The sequence below is a fragment of the Arachis hypogaea genome, chromosome 14 (assembly GCF_003086295.3).
Source record: "Arachis hypogaea cultivar Tifrunner chromosome 14, arahy.Tifrunner.gnm2.J5K5, whole genome shotgun sequence".
NCBI lineage: Eukaryota > Viridiplantae > Streptophyta > Magnoliopsida > Fabales > Fabaceae > Arachis > Arachis hypogaea.
Genome location: NC_092049.1, coordinates 112,113,720 through 112,134,686, shown reverse-complemented (window position 1 = coordinate 112,134,686; position 20,967 = coordinate 112,113,720).

Genomic DNA, 20,967 nt, shown 5'->3' with positions numbered 1-20,967 from the left:
CTCACCCCAGCATCTTTACATAGCAGAGAAATTAAGCTTGGGTAGGCCAGTTTGGCTTCAGTGGAATTCTTGTTTGCAATTGTGTAAATCTCACAAGAAATCAGATGATGAATCTCCACTTCTTTTCCAAGCATAATACAATGAATCATCACTGCTCTTTTGACAGTGACCTCAGAGCGGTTGCTAGTAGGTAATATAGAACGCCCAATGAAGTCCAGCCAGCCTCTTGTAACTGGTTTGAGATCTCCTCTCTTGAGTTAGTTTGGGACACCTTTGGAATTGGTTATCCACTTAGTTCCAGGGAGGCATATGTCCTCTAGAACTTGATCCAACCCCTTATCTACTCTCACCATTCTCCTATTAAAGGATTCAGGATCATCTTGTAGTTGAGGTAGTTTGAATACCTCTCTTATTTTGTCCAGATGGAAGTAAATAATTCTTCCTCTGACCATGGTTCTGTAGGTATGAAAGGCGGTTCCAGTCATTCTCTGCTTATCTGTCAGCCACAGATTTGAGTAGAATTCTTGAACCATGTTTCTTCCAACCTTTGTCTCAGGATTGGCTAGAATTTCCCATCCTCTATTTCGAATTTGCTCTTGGATCTCAAAATATTCATCTTCTTTCAGATTGAATTTAACTTCTGGGATCACTGACCTCAGACCCATTATTTTGTAGTAATGGTCTGCATGTTCCTTGGTTAGGAACCTCTCTTGATTCCAAAGGCTCTTTGAAGTATTCTCTTTCTTGCCTCTTGATTAGGTTTGTTTTCCCTTGGGTGCCATGATCTTGATGAGTCTTAGCTCAGTGATCACGGAAAAGCACACCAAACTTAGAGGTTTGCTTGCCCTCAAGCAAAAGAAAGGAAAGGAAGGAGAGAGGAGAAGAGGTAAATTCGAATGGTGTGTAGGAGGGGATGGCCGAAACTATATTTATAGGAGGAGGGGATGGCTTTCGAAAAATGTGAGAGAGATATGAAAAGATATGGAAAGAATTTGAGAAGATATTTGAGTTTTTGAAGAAGATTTGGAAAGGATTTGAAAGAATTTTGAGAAATAATTTAGAAAATTATTGAATGATGAGAATTGAGGGTGAACGATGAAAGTTTGAAACATGTTTATGCAGAAAATTATGAGTCAAAACATGAAAATGTGAAAAAAATTGAAGTTGAAAACAAAATCTCCTCCCCCTGTCTATCTGGCGTTAAATGCCCAGAATGGTATCCATTCTGGCGTTTAACGCCCAGTTGTTGGCCATTATGGGCGTTTAACGCCCAGCCAGGTACCCTGGCTGGCGTTAAACGCCAGAAACTCCTTTATCACTGGGCGTTTTGCTGAACGCCCAGGATACTGCAAATCTGGCGTTGAACGCCCAGAATGGTACCCATTCTGGCGTTTAACGTCCAAAATCGTACCTTTACTGGCGTTAAACGCCCAGAATGATACCCATTCTGGCGTTTAACGCCCAAAATGCCCCCTTACTGGCGTTTTCTTGCCAGCAAGCTCCTTTTCTCTGCTTTTTGTACTGAATCTTTCTGTAACTCTGTGAATTCCTTCAATTTTGATGCTTAGCCTTTGATGAAAATGTATATCAAACCTCTACAAGTATTAATTAAAATAAATAACTTGCTAATGGCTGGGTTGGCTCCCAGCAAGCGCTTCTTTATTGTCTTTAGCTGGACTCTTACTAAGCTTTATTCAAGCCTCAGTTTTGAGCATTCTTGCTCAAAATTGCTTTCAAGATAATGTTTGATTCTCTGTCCATTGACAATGAACTTTTTGTCAGAATCAATATCTTGAAGCTCAACATATCCATATGGTGACACTCCTGTAATCACATATGGTCCCCTCCACCGGAATTTTAATTTCCCAGGTAATAATCTGAGCCTAGAGTTGAATAGTAGAACTTTTTGTCCTGGCTCAAAGACCCTGGATGACAATTTCTTGTCATGCCACTTTTTTGCTTTTTCCTTATAAATTTTTGCATTTTCAAAAGCATTGAGTCTGAACTCTTCCAGCTCATTTAGCTGGAGCAATCTTTTCTCACCAGCTAACTTAGCATCCATGTTTAGGAATCTGGTTGCCCAGTAGGCTTTATGTTCCAGTTCCACGGGCAGATGACAAGCCCTGCCATACACAAGCTGGTATGGAGAGGTTCCTATAGGAGTCTTGAATGCTGTTCTGTATGCCCACAGAGCATCATCCAAGCTCCTTGCCCAATCCTTTCTACGGGCAATTACAGTCCGTTCTAGGATTCTCTTTAGTTCTCTATTAGAGACTTCAGCCTGCCCATTTGTCTATGGATGATACGAAGTTGCTACTTTGTGGCTAATTCCATATCGAACCATAGCAGAGTAAAGCTGTTTATTGCAGAAATGGGTTCCCCCATCACTGATTAGTACTCTGGGAACACCAAATCTGCTGAAAATATGTTTCTGGAGGAACTTCAGCACAGTCTTGGTATCATTAGTGGGTGTGGCAATTGCTTCCACCCATTTAGATATGTAGTCTACTGCCACCAGAATGTAAGTGTTTGAGTATGATGGTGGGAAAGGACCCATGAAGTCTATACCCCATACATCAAACAACTCAATCTCTAAGATCCCTTGTTGAGGCATGGCATAACCATGAGGTAAATTACCAGCTCTTTAGCAACTGTCACAGTTACGCATAAACTCTCAGGCATCTCTATAGAGAGTAGGCCAATAGAAGCCACATTGGAGGACTTTAGTGGCTGTTCGCTCACTTCCAAAATGTCCTCCGTATTGTGATCCATGACAATGCCACAGGATCTTATGTGCCTCCTCTCTAGGGACGCATCTGCGGATCATTCCGTCAGTGCATCTCTTAAAGAGATATGGTTCATCCCATAAGTAGTACTTTGCGTCAGAAATTAGTTTTTTCTTTTGCATCCTGCTGTACTCCTGGGGTATGAACCTCACCGCTTTATAATTTGCAATGTCTGCAAACCATGGTGCTTCCTGAATGGCAAAGAGTTGCTCATCCGGAAAGGTCTCAGAGATCTCAGTGGAAGGGAGGGACGCCTCAGCCACTGGTTCTAACTGGGACAGGTGATCAGCTACTTGGTTCTCTGTCCCTTTTCTGTCTCTTATTTCTATATCAAACTCTTGCAGAAGCAACACCCATCTTATGAGCCTGGGCTTTGAATCCTGCTTTGTGAGTAAATATTTAAGAGCAGCATGGTTAGTGTACACAATCACTTTTGATCCTACTAAATAGGATCTAAACTTGTCAATGGCATAAACCACTGCAAGCAGCTCTTTTTCTGTGGTTGTGTAGTTTTTCTGTGTGTCATTTAGAACACGACTGGCATAGTAAATGACGTGCAGAAGCTTGTTATGCCTTTGTCCCAACACTGCACCAATGGCATGGTCACTGGCGTCACATATTAATTCGAATGGTAATGTCCAGTCAGGTGCAGAAATGACTGGTGCTGTGACCAGCTTGGCCTTCAGGGTTTCAAATGCCTGCAGACACTCTGTGTCAAACACAAATGGCGTGTCAGCAGCTAGCAGGTTGCTCAGAAGTTTTGCAATTTTTGAAAAGTCCTTTATGAACCTTCTATATAATCCTGCATGCCCCAGAAAGCTTCTGATTGCCTTTACATTGGCAGGTGGTGGTAATTTTTCAATTACCTCTACCTTGGCTTGATCTACCTCTATTCCCTTGCTTGAAATTTTGTGCCCAAGGACAATTCCTTCAGTCACCATAAAGTGACATTTTTCCCAGTTCAAGACCAGGTTAGTTTCTTGGCATCTTTTCAGGACAAGTGCTAGATGATCAAGACAGGAGCTGAATGAGTCTCCAAATACTGAGAAGTCATCCATGAAGACTTCCAAGAATTTCTCTACCATATCAGAGAAAATAGAGAGCATGCACCTCTGAAAGGTTGCAGGTGCATTGCAGAGACCAAAAGGCATTCTTCTGTAAGCAAATACTCCAGATGGACATGTGAATGCTGTTTTCTCTTGGTCTTGAGGATCTACTGCAATTTGGTTGTAGCCTGAATAGCCATCCAAAAAGCAGTAGTATTCATGACCTGCTAGTCTTTCTAGCATTTGGTCTATGAATGGTAAAGGAAAATGATCATTTCTGGTGGCTGTATTGAGCCTTCTGTAATCAATACACATACGCCACCCTGTGACTATTCTTGTGGGAACCAGTTCATTCTTTTCATTATGGACCACTGTCATGCCTCCCTTCTTGGGGACAACTTGGACAGGGCTCACCCAGGGGCTATCAGAAATAGGATAAATAATCCCAGCCTCTAGTAACTTAGTGACCTCTTTCTGCACCACTTCCTTCATGGCTGGATTTAGCCGCCTCTGTGGTTGAACCACTGGCTTAGCGTCATCCTCTAATAGGATCTTGTACATACATCTTGCTGGGCTAATGCCCTTAAGGTCACTTATGGACCACCCAAGAGCTGTCTTGTGTGTCCTTAGCACTTGAATTAGTGCTTTCTCTTCCTATGGATTTAAAGCAGAGCTTATGATTACTGGAAAAGTGTCACCCTCTCCCAAAAATGCATATTTCAGGGATGATGGTAGTGGTTTGAGCTCAGGTTTAGGAGGTTTCTCCTCTTCCTGAGGGATTTTCAGAGGTACTTTTATTTCCTCTGATTCCTTTAGATCAGGCTGAACATCTTTAAAGATGTCTTCTAGCTCTGATTCAAGACTCTCAGTCATATTGATCTCTTCCACTAAAGAGTCAATAATATCAGTGCTCATGCAGTCATTTGATGTGTCTAGATGCTGCATAGCTTTGACAGCATTTAACTTGAACTCATCCTCATTGACTCTCAGGGTCACTTCCCCTTTTTGTACATCAATAAGAGTTCGTCCAGTTGCTAGGAAAGGTCTTCCTAGAATGAGAGTTGCACTATTGTGCTCCTCAATTTCCAGCACTACAAAGTCAGTGGGAAAGGCAAATGGCCCAACCTTGACAATCATGTCTTTAATGATGCCTGATGAATATTTAATGGAGCCATCAGCAAGTTGAAGACATATCCGGGTTGGTTTGACTTCTTCAGTCAACCCAAGCTTTCTGATAGTGGATGCAGGTATTAGATTGATACTTGCTCCAAGGTCACATAGGGCTGTCTTGGTACAGGCACCCTCTAATGTGCATGGTATCATAAAGCTTCTTGGATCTTGAAGCTTCTCTGGTAAGCTTTTCAGAATGACTGCACTGCATTCTTCAGTGAGAAACACTTTTTCAGTTTCTCTCCAATCCTTCTTATGACTTAAGATCTCTTTCATGAACTTAGCATAAGAGGGTATTTGCTCAAGTGCCTCTGTAAATGGAATCTTTATTTCAAGAGTCCTGAGATAGTCTGCAAAACGGGCAAACTGTTTATCCTGTTCCGCTTGGCAGAGTTTCTGAGGGTAAGGCATCTTGGCTTTATATTCTTCAACCTTAGTTACTGCAGGTTTATTCCCTACAGAAGTGGTTGGAGAAGTCTTCTTAGAGGGGTTGCTATCAGCACTTGCAGGTGTCTGATCCATCATTGGCGTTTGAACGCCAGGATTGGGTGCTGGATGGGCGTTTAACGCCAGCTTCCCACCCTTTTATGGCATTTGAACGCCAGAACTGGACAAGGAATGGGCGTTTAACGCCAACTTTTCCCTCTTTTCTGGCGTTTGAACGCCAGAGTTATTCCTCTCTGGGCTCTTGATGTCCTCAGAGGGATTTTGGACAGTGGTTTGGTCATCCTCTGTCATTTGTTCCTTTCTTGACTTTTTGCTACTTTAAGCTGAGTTATTCAATGTCTTCCCGCTCCTTAGTTGGACAGCTTGGCATTCTTCTGTTATCTGTTTAGATAGCTGCTGTCTTGTCTGATTCAATTGTGCTTCTATATTCTTGTTAGCATTTTTAGTATCTTGGAGCATCTCTTTGAATTCTGCTAATTGTTTTGTCATAAGGAGTAATTACTGATTAAGTTCCATAATCTGTTCTTTAGGATTGGGATCAGTAGTTACTGCCATAGCCTCTTCTTTTATGGAGGACTCACTGTTTGAGTACAGATGTTGATTTCTAGCAACTGTATCTATGAGTTCTTAAGCCTCTTCAATTGTTTTTCTCATGTGTATAGGTCCACCAGCTGAGTGGTCTAGGGACATCTGAACTTTTTCTGTAAGCCCATAGTAAAAGATGTCTAACTGTACCCACTCTGAAAACATTTCAAAAGGGCATTTTCTCAGCATCCCTCTGTACCTCTCCCAGGCATTATAAAGGGATTCATGATCCTCTTGTTTAAAGCCTTGGATGTCCAGCCTTAGCTGTGTCATCCTTCTTGGAGGGTAAAATTGATTCAGGAATTTGTCTGTTAATTGCCTCCATGTTTTTATGCTTGATGTGGGTTGGTTATTTAACCACCTCTTAGCTTGATCTTTTATAGCAAATGGAAACAATAATAATCTGTAGACGTCCTGATCCACTTCTTTATCACGTACTGTGTCAGCAATTTGTAAGAACTTGCCAGAAACTCAGTAGGTTCTTCCTGTGGAAGACCGGAATACTGGCAATTTTGCTGCACCATGATAATGAGCTGAGGATTTAGCTCAAAGCTGCCTGCTTTGATGGGAGGTATACAGATGCTACTCCCATATGCAGCTGTAATGGGGTTAGCATATGACCCCAGAGTCCTTCTGGACTGTTCACTTCCACTTATGTCCATGATGGAGAAAAGGGAATTGATATGAATTATTATTATTTTTTTTAAAAGTGACCGAAAATAATAAAATAAAATAAAAGGAAAATAAAATAGAAATTTGAAAACTAAAAAAAAAATAAAATCAAAGCAAATTGAAAACTAAATTAATTAATTAATTAAAAAAATTTTGAAATTAGCAATTAAAAAGGTATGATTGAAAAAATTAAAAAGATTTAATTTTTGAAAAAGATTTGAAAAGATCAATTTTTGAAATTAGAATATTGACTTGACTAAAAAGAAAGATATGATTTGAAAATCTTTGACTAATTTTAATGCAAAATTTTGAAAATAATGAGAAAATTAAGGAAAAGATATTTTTCTGATTTTTGAATTTTAATGAGGAAAGAGAAAAACAACAAAATGACACTAAACTTAGAAATTTTAGATCAAAACATAGAGAACAAACAAGAAAACTTTGAAGATCAAGATGAACACCAAGAACACTTTGAAGATCAAGATGAACACTAAGAACAAATTTTTAAAAGATTTTTTAAGTAAATAAAAGCACAAAAACACACCAAACATAAAATTTTTAGAGAATCAAACAAAAATTTTCGAAAAATTAAGGGAAAACACAAAGAAGACACCAAACTTAGAATTTTTAAAAATCAAGAAAGAACTGAGGACATGAAATTTCGAAAAATTAAAAGAAAATAAAAGCATGCAATTGACACCAAACTTAAAATATAAAACTAAACTCAAATAAAAGACTCTAAACCAACAAAAATAAAATATTCCTAATCTAAGCAACAAGATAAACCGTCAGTTGTCCAAACTCGAACAATCCCCGGCAACGGCGCCAAAAACTTGGTGCACGAAATTAAAATCACACTTTTGTAACTCCGCACAACTAACCAGCAAGTGCACTGGGTCGTCCAAGTAATACCTTACGTGAGTAAGGGTCGATCCCACGGAGATTGTCGGCTTGAAGCAAGCTATGGTTATCTTGTAACTCTTAGTTAGGATATCAGTAATTCTCAGATTTAGTTGTAAAAAGTAAAAGAACATGAAATAAATACTTGTTATGCAGTAATGAAGAACAGGTTGAGGCTTTGGAGATGCTTTGTCTTCTGAACCTTTGCTTTCCTACTGTCTTCTTCTTCATGCACGCAAGACTCCTTCCATGGCAAGCTTTATGTTGGGCATCACCATTGTCAATGGCTACATCCCGTCCTCTCAGTGAAAATGTTCCAAATACGCTGTCACCGCACGGCTAATCATCTGTCGGTTCTCGATCATGTCGGAATAGGATCCATTGATCCTTTTGCGTCTGTCACTACACCCAACACTCGCGAGTTTGAAGCTCGTCACAGTCATCCCTTCCTAGATCCTACTCAGAATACCACACACAAGGTTTAGACGTTCCGGATCTCAGGAATGACCGCCAATGATTCTAGCTTATACCATGAAGACTCTGATTTGAATCATGAGGCTAAGAGATATGCATTCAATCTAAGGTAGAACGGAGGTGGTTGTCAGGCACGCGTTTATAGGTGAGAATCATGATGAGTGTCACGGATCATCACATTCATCAAGTTGAAGTGCGAATGAATATCTTAGAATGGAAGCAAGCGTAATAGAATGGAAAACAGTAGTAATTGCATTAATTCATGAAGAACAGCAGAGCTCCTCACCCCCAACAATAGGGTTTAGAGACTCATGCCATAGAGAATACAACAAGAAACGTGTAAAGTGTCATGAGGTACAATATGAATCACTGAAAGTAGTATTTATAGTAAACTAGTGACCTAGGGTTACAGAAAATGAGTAAGCTAGGGTATTTATTGTAAAATTTCACTTCCGAGGCCCACTTGGTGTGTGCTTGGGTTGAGCATTGAAGCTTTCATGTGTAGAGACATTTCTTGGAGTTAAACGCCAGTTTTTATGCCAGTTTGGGCGTTTAACTCCAGCTTTTGTGCCAGTTCTGGAGTTAAACGCCAGAATTCTTGAGCTGAATTGGAACGCCTATTTGGGCCATCAAATCTCGAGCAAAGTATGGACTATTATACATTGCTGGAAAGCCCAGGATGTCTACTTTCCAACGCAATTGAGAGCGCGCCAATTGGGCTTCTGTAGCTCCAGAAAATCCACTTTGAGTGCAGGGAGGTCAGAATCCAACAGCATCTGCAGTCCTTTTTCAGCCTCTGAATCAGATTTTTGCTCAGGTCCCTCAATTTCAGCCAGAAAATACCTGAAATCACAGAAAAACACACAAACTCATAGTAAAGCTCAGAAAAGTGATTTTTATTTAAAAACTAATAAAAACATAATCAAAACTAACTAAAATGTACTAAAAATATACTAAAAATAATGCCAAAAAGCGTATAAATTATCCGCTCATCAATGATCCCTTCTCTCTTGTTCCATGTCAATAGCATCATTGAGATCATGTTGCTCTTGGATTGATGGATGTGGGTGCTCTTCCATGGATGGTGGTGATGGGATGGAGAGATCATTCTGTGGTTGAAAAGGAAGTGCACTAGAGCTTGAGGGTTGATTGTTGAAGGTATTTGGTGGTCTAATTTGGGCGACGAGAGCTTGTATAGTAGAGTTTAGATCAGTAAGTGCTTTCTCCATGGAGGGTTGGGGTGGATAGGAGGGTTCATTTGGCTCATAAGGTGGTTAGTATGGTGGATACGGGTTAGGGTCATATGGAGGTGGTTGTTGCCATGAGGGTTGATCAAATCCTTGTGGCTCCTCTCATCTTTGATTGTTCCAACCTTGATGCCTGTTCTCATTGTAATTTTTTCTTCCTGCAACATAATTGTAACCAGATTCATAGCCAAAGGGGTGAGAGTTCATAGTATCAAAATAAAAATTAAAAATAAAAATAAAAACAATTTTAAATTAAAAGGTTATTTAAATTTTGAATTTGAATTTTAAATTTTTGAAATTTGAATTTTGAAACCTGAAATTTGAAATTTGAAAATTTTTAAATTTGAATTTTGAAAATTTGATTTTTGAAATAAGATAAGATAAGATTTTGAAAAAGATATGATTTTTTGAAAAAGATTTAAATTTTGAAATTTTAAATTTTGAAATTTGAGATTTTGAATTTTAAATTTTTGAATTTGAAATTTGAAAATTGAAAATTGAAAATTGAAATTTGAGTTTTAAATTTTGAATTTTTGAATTTAATGAGGAAAGAGAAAACAATAAAATGACACCAAACTTAAAATTTTTAGATCAAAACAAAGAAAACAACTAAGAACAACTTGAAGGTCAAGATGAACACGAAGAACAACTTGAAGATCAAGATGAACACCAAAAAAATTTTTTTTTGAAAAGTTTTTAATAACCAAATAAAAACCAATAACCTCTTAATTTACGAAAAAGCAAAAATAAAAACAAAAATAAAAACAAATAAACAAGTAAAAAGAAAATATTTACATTAACCAATAATAAGGCACACGTTTGCAATTCCCCGGCAATGGTGCCATTTTGATGAGAGGAACTTTTGCATGGTCTAGAAATTTGCGGATAAATCCTCGTTGCAAGTATAGTTTCTAAACCTTCAAAAGTCCTTTCATACAAACGTTTTGGTTGTCACAAGTAACAAACCCCTAAATAAATTGATAACCGAAGTATTTAAACATCGGGTCGTCTTCTCAAGGAATTGCAGGGAGGTGTTCTTATTATTGGTTATGAGTTTGTAAATTGGGGGTTTTTAATGTATAAGATAAAAAGCGAGAATAGTAAATGACAAGAAAATAAATTGTATTAAATTAAATAGATAATAAAACTCTTGGCAAGGTATGAAAACTGAAAGTCCTATCCTGGTTATCCTTATCAATTATAATGAGAATTGGATTTTTCTCCCACTTTGTTAACCTCTAACTATGAAGGTAAGTTAAGTGGATGAATTAATTCTGATTCCTCAAGTCCTAGTCTTTCCTTGGGAAAAGTTAGAGTTAGTGGAACTCGAATTAATTCTTGAAGAATTCCAATTTTTAATTAACAATGAGTTTGATAACTCAAGAGTCTCCAATGACTCAACCAAAGCCAAAAGGGAAAAATCCAAATTTGAATGAAAATAATTTGGATAAATGGAGAACATTAATAAATTAAAGAAAGCAATCATAAGTCTGAAATACCTCAAATTATATTAAATAAAATATTCAAATTTAACATGGATATTCATAAATTAAATTGGAAAAGTAAATAAAAGGAACATTGAACCTGGGATTGAGAGTCACTCCTAAAACTAAGAGAAATCCTAAATCCTAAAACTAGATCCTAATAGAGAGGAGAGAACCTCTCTCTCTAAAAACTACATCTACTCCTAAAATTGTGAATGTGAAAGCTTATCTTTATGAATGGATACATTCTCCCACTTTATAGCCTCTAATCTATGTTTTCTGGGCCGCAAACTGGGTCAGAAACAGCCCAGAATTCACTGGTTGCGAATTCAAACATGCTGATTTTTCGTCACTGCGACGCGTCCGCATGGATCACGCGGTCGTGTCACCTATCGTCAGGGCAACTATGGTATATTATATATCAAATCGAAGCCCCGAACGTTAGATTTCCAACGCAACTAGAACCGCATCATTTGGACCTCTGTAGCTAAAGTCATAGCCATTTGAGTGCGAAGAGGTCAGGCTGGACAGCTTAGCAATTTCTCCAACTTCTTGTATTCCTTCCACTTTTGCATGCTTCCTTTCCATCCTTTGAGTCATTCCTGCCCTGTAATCTCTGAAATCACTTAACACACATATCAAGGCATCTAATGGTGATAAGAGAGGATTAATATTAGCAAATATAAGGCCAAAGAAGCATGTTTTCAATCAAAGCACATAATTAGGAAGGCAAATGTAAACTCATGCAAATAGTATGAATAAGTGGGTAAAGAGTTGATAAAAACCCCTCAATTGAGTACAAGATAAACCATGAAATAGTGGTTTATCAGTGAATAATGGGGATTATGAGAAATTAAGGTAATGAGTTAATGTAAAATGTTGTGGTGGTTTGGAATAAAGGATATTGATGATTATGATGTGTGATAATGTATATTGATAATGATTTTTGGATATTGAATCTTGTGGTTGATGTTATATTAAGGTGGATGGATTATTGTTGATGTGTAATATTGTTGAGAGTTGTTGGTATTGTTGATATTTGATGATGAGTTGTGGAAATGGTATTGATAAATTGGAATGATTGATAAATGGCTATATTGATGTTGATAGTATGATGTTGGATATTGATGTTGAAATTGATGATGATGATGGTTAGTAAGGGTATTATTAGGTATTTGATAGTGAGAATTGATGATCTTTATGTGTTGCTAAGTTATGGATTGAAGAAAAGGTTTATGAATATGGTTTAGGTACCTTAGGACTATTTTGTATGTGGGATAAGTGATTTTGGATTGAGAGTTGGTTAAAATTGAGGTTATGAGGTTTTGGGTAAAAATAGATTTTCGGTGAACATTGTCTGATCATAACTATTGCCTCGGTTTTCAAAATTTGTTGAATTTGGTTTATAATTAAAGATTATTGAAAATCCTTCGATTTGATATAAAGTTTGTAAAAATTGGAATTTTGTAGAGGAAGTTATGATCATTCAAAGATTGTTGTCAAAATCTAAAATTTTGCAGAGTTGCAGAATTTTGTGATTTCTGGTATGTGCGTACGCACAGCCTTGTGCGCACGTACACACCAAAGAAGTTATACAACCTGTGCGTGCGCACAAGGCTGTGCGCACGCACACGTTGGGAAGGTCAGTCTGTTGCGGGTGCTACCACAGGTTGTGTGAGTGAACAGACATTGTGAATTTTGGTACCTGTGCATACGCACACCCCTGTGTGTACGCACACGTTTTGAAACTTTCTGGGCATGCGCACGCACACTTCTGTGCATACGCAAATGCCTTGTGTCTCAAACTTAAACTTTGTTTTCAACTATTTCACCTTCCCAACAATCTTGTAAGCTTCAGTGACACCATTTTAAGACTTTTGGGCTTATTTTTGGGTATTAGAATAATGGAAAGGTCCTAGGAGGTTTAATTTGGGTTTTACATTAGAAATTTAGTAAACGAAGGGGTAGGTTTCTGGTGTACTGAGGATGGGTATGGTAGATGAAAAAGGAGGATGGTATTGGAATTGAAGATCTGATGAACTAAAGAATTAGGAATGGAACTTATGAATTGATGATTGTTGTGATGAGTATGAGTGGAAGTGTGTTTAGAGGAGTGGCCTCTAAGATTGAATACGTGATTACGATATGCATTGTTATCCATCGTCGGGGCTGTGGCAGTCTCCCGCCTATGTTCGGATGTGAGAGTTGAAGCTGGGCTTCTCACTCACTCATATTTCTCGCAACCAGAGGAAGGTGGTAGGGCACGCTCCCTCGGAATATTTCCCTTTGAAAGGAGAAGGTGGTAGGGCACTCATCCCTCATAACTATTCCTCCTGAAAATGCGATTTCTCTCTGATTGCAAGGTGGTAGGGCAGTAACCCACGGAATCATACGGCAACCAGAGGAAGGTGGTACGGCATGCTCCCTCGGAATATTTCCCTCTTAAAGGAGAAGGTGGTAGGGAAGTCATGCCTCGGAATTATTCCTCCTTATGCACAAAAGAGAGACTAATTCGGGAGTTGTCGACCGAATTTTCTGTCGGGTTTGGCGATAACTGACATGTGATATCACAGCCAATAGGACAGACATTTATCATGTGCATCTTCTATGTGCTTGCTTGCTTTGTTTACTTGAGTTTGCCTAATTGTATAACATGTCTACTTGCGTCTTGAATTACTTGCTGTAAATGAATACTATTTATGTTTTACTTGCTTGCATTTATCTTGTGTTTGTCTGGTGCTGAGGAGGTTAGGTAGGCGGTGGCAATGGGATCGCACGGAGGTTAGGTTGGCAAAGGCTGTGGGATATAGCGGTGTGATTAGTATTAGTTAGAATTCTCCTAAGTTTAGATAACCCGGTTTATGGTTTAAGTTCTTTATACATTTATTTATTTATGTTCTAAGCTTGAATATCCGTATGTGATGTGAAGTTCTAGGATTGCCTTCGGCGTCCCGGAGCCTTACATCTTACATCATTGGCACTGTTACCATACTGAGAACCACCGGTTCTCATTCCATACTTTGTTATTATTTTTCAGATGCAGGTCGTAATCTACTTCGGTGAGATTGCAGACATGGTGACAGAGCAGAGTATCGTTCCTTGTTTATTTCTGTTTTACTTTCGTCATAGCATTCTCTCACCTTTTGTATATATATATTTATGGCCTTAGAGGCTTATTTGAGAGATAGGTTGTATAAGCTGTTTTAATTCTAAAACTCTGTATCTTTCTATTTGTAACTAGTCGGCTTAAACTCCACAAGCTGTGGCTAGTTCTCTATGATTATTATATTCTTATATTTATACATGTTTTATTCTCTTATACCTATACCTTGTATCTTATGCATTAGCTTCGTGTGAACGTTTCACGCTTTTGTAATTCTGTCTTTGAGTTTAATCCTTCATCAGGCTTCTAGAATATAATATTCCTTTCTATATATAAATATGTATAAGCCTTAGGACTGTCGTAACTTCTAATTAACCTTTGCTTTACGGCTAGAGGTAAGGTTAGGGTAATTCGGGTGTTACATTTAGTGGTATCAGAGCGGTTCGTCCTCGTGAGCCTGTGGGATGGACCGATTGTGCTTCATTGCACACTCTGGGTCATTTTTCTTTCATGCTATTTAGGTTATCTACTTGATATATCATAACATGCTTGTTTGTGAGTGCCTTTAGGGATAATTGAAGCACTAGGCTTGAGATATTGAGACTGATCACCTCGGTATCGATTGTTTGGTGTAGAAGGGAAATCCGAAGGGCAACTCACGGATGAGGTCGATCACGTTAAACAGAGAGGTAATGAGGATGGCTATCTTAGCCTCTGCGTTACGAGCTCAGCATATTCCGGAAAAGTCTGTTCGTGGAGTTGCGGCATATCGACTGACGGGTATGGCTTACACTTGTGGCAACGGAAGTAACGATTGACACTTTTGCGATTTTTAATTAAGATTTTCAACTTCTCACTGGTATGGTCTTCAATCTTGTTGAAAGAGTTTTAAAGTTTAAAATGATTTTGAAAATTGGTTTGTAACTTTTGGTTTAAATGTTTTGCTTTTGAAACTAAATCGAAACTCTTAATTTAAATAATATGGTTTACAGAAAATGTGAGTTTTAAGATTTTCTTGATTTGTAATTTTGGTTTAATATTTTATCTTATCAAAAAGGGATTCAACTTGAAATTATGATTTAAGAATTTTAAATGAATTTAAGAAAATTGTGGTTTAAATTAATTGATTTAAGAATAAATGATTTTTGATATCTTTTGAAAAAGGTTTGATATTGATCTTGTTTTGAAGATTTTGGAAAATGTTACAAAAATCGGTATTTATCGTAAAGAAAATTTCAGATCCTTAACGACGATAATCAGAGTGACGCAGCGGAAGAAAAAAGGGAACATCGGCATGGTAGGACGCTTTGATAGGGATATATAGCGTGATACGAATTTTCGAGGGCGAAAATTTTATTAGGAGGGGAGAATGTAAAAATCGGGGTTTTTCACGTAAAACTGTTTTGATAAAATAATAATTTTAAGTGCCCGAGATGGATTCAAAATTTAGAAGTTTTAATTTGAAGATATACAGGTGAAATTTGATTTTAATGAATTTTCTGAGTCAGAAAATGTATTTTCTGCGAAAAACCGAGAATCGGCAGCCGAACTGGTCGAACCGGTTCAAGCTTGTCCGGTACTGTGTTTTGAGAAAAATAAGATTTAGAAAATTGGTTTATTGTTTTGAAAGGACAAAAATAATTTTAGAATTTAAAACCGGGCACTAATCTTAAAGGTTTTGGCCCAAAGTGGGCCAAACGAACAAAAAACGCTAACGGGTTGGGCCGGGTCCAAACCGGGTCCAAGGTCCAACATATATAAGCTCATTAAATGAGCTTTGAACTCATTTCTCACCCTCCACAAAGAGAGCCATGCGGATTGAGAGAGGGGAGGTGGTGGTACTATTCATCATCACCTTCCGGAAGCCATAACTTTTGATCTGGAGCTCCGATTGACGAGTCGTTTGCGGCCACGCGAAGCTCTCGACAAGCTCTTCCATTCTATCTAAGTTTTTATAGTAAGAACTCGAAACTCCATCCCCAGTTTCCATCCCTAGATTCTGCGCGTTTTTATATTTGGTTTTTGAGTAGATTTTGTGGTTTTGCTTGTTTAGGTGATCTCTATATAGTAGCGGGTAATTATTGGATTTTACCCCTAGTCTCGTTGGGTATGGTAAGGTTTCACTAAACCCTTGTATTTAGTTGTTTTGTGTATCTTAGGTTTTGATTTTGGTAATATATGTGTTGTTAGTTTGAGCTTTGGTGTTGGTTGGAGTTGGTTGAGGCTTTGGATCAAGTTTGGTGGCTTTGTTTTAGCGTTTGGTGCGTTTAAGAATCAGCCAAGGTATGGTTTTAGTTTCCTTTATGTAATATGTAATGTTTATGGACACTTAGGCTAGAGGCCCATAGGATAGGATTGAATTGGATATATGGTTATTTGTGATATATATATATATATATATGATGAGATTGAGAAGAATGTATGTGTTGGGAGTATGAAGTGTGATGATTTTGGATGAGAAATATTGTTGATGTTGTTAAATAATATTAATTATTGATGTATTTGTTGATTGTATTGGATTAGTGTGGTTGATGGTATTTGTTGGGAATTATGGGTATTGATGAGTATTTATGGTGATTAGTTATATTGGTGAATAATGAGAATTAAGAGAAATTAAGGTAATGAGTTAATGTAAAATATTGTGGTGGTTTGGAATAAAGGATATTGATGATTATGATGTGTAATGATGTATGTTGATGATGATTTTTGGATATTAAATCTTGTGGTTGATGTTATGGTAAGGGGGTGGATTATTATTGATGTGTAATATTGTTAAGAGTTGTTGGTATTGTTGATATTTGATGATGAGTTGTAGAAATGGTATTGATGAATTGGAATGATTGATAAATGGCTATATTGATGTTGATAGTATGATGTTGGAGATTGATGTTGAAATTCATGATGATGATGATGGTTAGTAAGGGTATTATTAGGTATTTGATAGTGAGAATTGATGATCTTTATGTGTTGCAAAGTTATGGATTGAAGGAAAGGTATATGAATATGGTTTAGGTACCTTGGGACTATTTTGAATGTGAGATAAGTGATTTTGGATTGAGAGTTGGTTAAAATTGAGGTTATGAGGTTTTGGGTAAAAATGGATTTTCAGTGAACTTTGTCTGATCATAACTGTTGCCTCGGTTTTCAAAATTTTTTGAATTTGGTTTAGAATTAAATATTATTGAAACCCCTTCGATTTGATATAAAGTTTGTAAAAATTGGAATTTTTTAGAGGAAATTATGATCATTCAAAGTTTGGTGTCGAAATCTAAAATTCTCCAGAGTTGCAGAATTTTGTGATTTCTGGTATGTGCGTACGCACAGCCTTGTGCGCACGCACACGTTGGGAAGGTCAGTCTGTTGCGGGTGCTAGCACAGGTTGTGCGAGTGAACAGACATTGTGAATTTTGGTACCTGTGCGTACGCACAGGGTGTGCGTACGCACACGTTTTGAAACTTTCTGGGCGTGCGCACGAACACTCCTATGTGTACGCACATGCTCTGTTTCTCAAACTTAAACTTTTTTTTCAACTATTTCACCTTCCCAACAAGCTTGTAAGCTTCTGTGACACCATTTTAAGACTTTTGGGATTATTTTTGGGTATCAGAATAAGGGAAAGGTCCTAGGAGGTTTAATTTGGGTTTTACATTAGAAAGTTAGTAAACGGGGGTGTAGGTTTCTGGTGTATTGATGATGGGTATGGTAGATGAGAAAGGAGGATGGTATTGGAATTGAGGATCTGATGAACTAAGGAATTAGGAATGGAACTTATGAATTGATGATTGTTGTGATGAGTATGAGTGGAAGTGTGTTTAGAGGAGTGGCCTCTAAGATTGAATACGTGATTACGATATGCATTGTTATCCGTCGTAGGGGTTATGGCAGTCTCCCGCCTACGTTTGAATGTGAGAGTTGAAGCTAGGCTTCTCACTCACTCATATTTCTCGCAACCAGAGGAAGGTGGTAGGGCACGCTCCCTCGGAATATTTTCCTTTGAAAGGAGAAGGTGGTAGGGCACTCATCCCTCAGAATTATTCCTCCTGAAAATACGATTTCTCTCTTATTGCAAGGTGGTAGGGCACTAACCCACGAAATTATACAGCAACCAGAGGAAGGTGGTAGGGCACGCTCCCTCGGAATATTTTCCTCTAAAAGGAGAAGGTGGTAGGGCACTCATCCCTTGGAATTATTCCTCCTTATGCGCAATAGAGAGACTAATTGTCGACCGGATTTTCTGTCGTGTTTGGCGATAACTGACATGTGATATCACAGCCAATAGGACAGACATTCATCATGTGCATCTTCTATGTGCTTGCTTGCTTTGTTTACTTGAGTTTGCCTAATTGTATAACATGTCTACTTGTTTCTTGAATGACTTGCTGTAAATGAATACTATTTGTGTTTTACTTGCTTGCATTTATCTTGTGTTTGTCTGGTGCTGAGGAGGTTAGGTAGGCGGTGGTGATGGGATCGCATGGAGGTTAGGTTGGCGAAGGCTGTGGGATACAGCGGTGTGATTAGTATTAGTTAGAATTTCCCTAAGTTTAGATAACCCGGTTTATGGTTTAAGTTCTTTATACATTTATTTATTTATGTTCTAAGCTTGAATATCCGTATGTGATGTGAAGTTCTAGGATTGCCTTCGGCGTCCCGGAGCCTTACATATTACATCATTGGGCATTGATAACGTATTGAGAACCACTGGTTCTCATTCCATACTTTGTTGTTGTTTTTCAGATGCAGGTCGTAATCTACTTCGGTGAGATTGCGAACATGGGGACAGAGCGGAGTATGGTTCGTTCCTTGTTTATTTCTGTTTTACTTTCGTCATAGTATTTTGTCACCTTTTGTATATATCTTTATGGCCTTAGAGGCTTATTTGAGAGATAGGTTGTATAAGCTGTTTTAATTCTAAAACTTTGTATCTTTCTATTTGTAACTAGTCGGTTTAAACTCCGCAAGCTGCGGCTAGTTCTCTATGATTATTATATTCTTATATTTATATATGTTTTATTCTCTTATACCTATACCTTGTATCTTATGCATTAGCTTCATGTGAACATTTCACGCTTTTGTAATTTTGTCTTTGAGCTTAATCCTTCATCAGGCTTCTAGAATATAATATTCCCTTCTATATATAAATATGTATAAGCCTTAGGAATGTTGTAACCTCTAATTAACCTTTGCTTTACAGCTAGAGGTAAGGCTTAGGGTAATTAGGGTGATACAACCGACATTTCCAGTAGCTAACCCTGGATACTTCCTTCATGCGGGCATCTCCAAGAGTCTATGCATATAAGCATAATCATTCATTTTCCATCTCATTGGGGGAATTTCCGGGGAGGTAACGTGCCCTACCACTGATGCATGAGCACCTTTCCCGTATTTTCCTCTTATTTTCTAGTTAAAATAAAGTAGAATTTAGTGAGTATAAGTATATTTTAGTATTAAAATCTTCTTTGAATGCTACTTTCAGTTGTTTTGGTGTTTTAATTCTTTCAGGTGAAATTCGGATCAGTTTGGCAGAGTTTTGAGCAAGAACGAGAAGAATTGGAGCTGTCCACTAGGGTGCTAAACGCCAAGTTGGTGTTTAGCACCAGCAACTTAGTGAGACCAGAAGCGTTTCTGCCCTCAAGGGCGCTAAACGCCAAAGCTGGCATTTCGCGCCAGGCAATCCGGATCTCACCTCACTCTTGGAGCATCTTTAATTGGATTTATCTTTTAATTATTATTTTATCTTTTATTTTTATAATTTTTATTTACAAAAAAATCTTTTAGGTTTAGAATTTATTATTTTATTTTAGTTTCAAATCAAATTAGGTTAGATATAAAAGAGAAAAGATTCACCCTTTGGGGGGCATCTTCTCACTTCTGCACTTTTGACATTTTCTAAACCCTAATTTTCTCTCTGAAGCATGAGCCACTAAACCTCCTTGGTTAAGGTTAAGAGCTCTGTTTATTTCTATGCATTGAGACTATTACTTTTCTATTTTAATTAATGTATTGATTCAGTTTTAAGGATTACTTTCGTTCTTCATTTTATGAATCTAGGTGGATAAGAAGAATGACCCTTATTCTATATGCATTCTTGTGATTCTTGGAAGAGATATCTCACCTGAACAATAGCTTGAAAGTAAATTCCTCTTAAATCGTTAATTACTTGAACTAATGGGGATACATGACATATAATCCTCTTAGCTTTGGGTAATTTGGATTTTTGTGGCCATAAACTAACCCTCTAATCGAAATTAAGTGCCCAAGACATTGGTGGTTAACTAGGTTAGAGGAGACTAAATCACTAAGACATTAGGATTTAGTCACTGATAGTTTGCCATGAAATAAATCTTGCATGATTAAAATAGTTGGTAAGAAAACCTAATTCAAAAAAGTAAACATCTTCGAAACCTTAACTGTTTTCTCTCATACATTTCACACCATTCTCACTGTTTGTGTTTTCTGATTCTCTGAATTACTGTTTAATGCTTTTGAACCCCATAACATCACTTTCTGCTTGCCTGACTAAGGAATCATTCGACCATAGTTGCTCAGTCTATCAATCCTCGTGGGATCGACCCTCACTCACCTGAGGTATTATTTGGTACGATCCGGTGCACTTGTCAATTAGTTTATGGATCTAAAAATTTTGTACCAAGTTTTTAGCGCCGTAGTCGGGGATTGACTATGATTGACTATGTTTTGTTCTTTTCTAAAATATAGTTTAATTTTATTTTAAAATTTTTCCTTAATCTCTAAAATTAAATTTGGTGTCCCCCTAATAATTTTATTTTATTTTTCTTGATTAATTTTCTTTTGATTATTTTTGAATTTAGTGGCTTACTTTTTTTAGTTAAATTTCGAAATTTCAGTGTTAATTGTTTGGTTTATTTTATTCTTTTTACACAGGATACCTTACTGAGAATCCTCTATATTTTGATGTAGAGATTCTCATTTTTTTTTCTATTGTTAGGAAGCAGGAACAGGAACAAGAAACCTCCCCTAATATGGCTACACAACCAAGGAGAACACTTGGCATTTATACTGCTCCTAGTCCA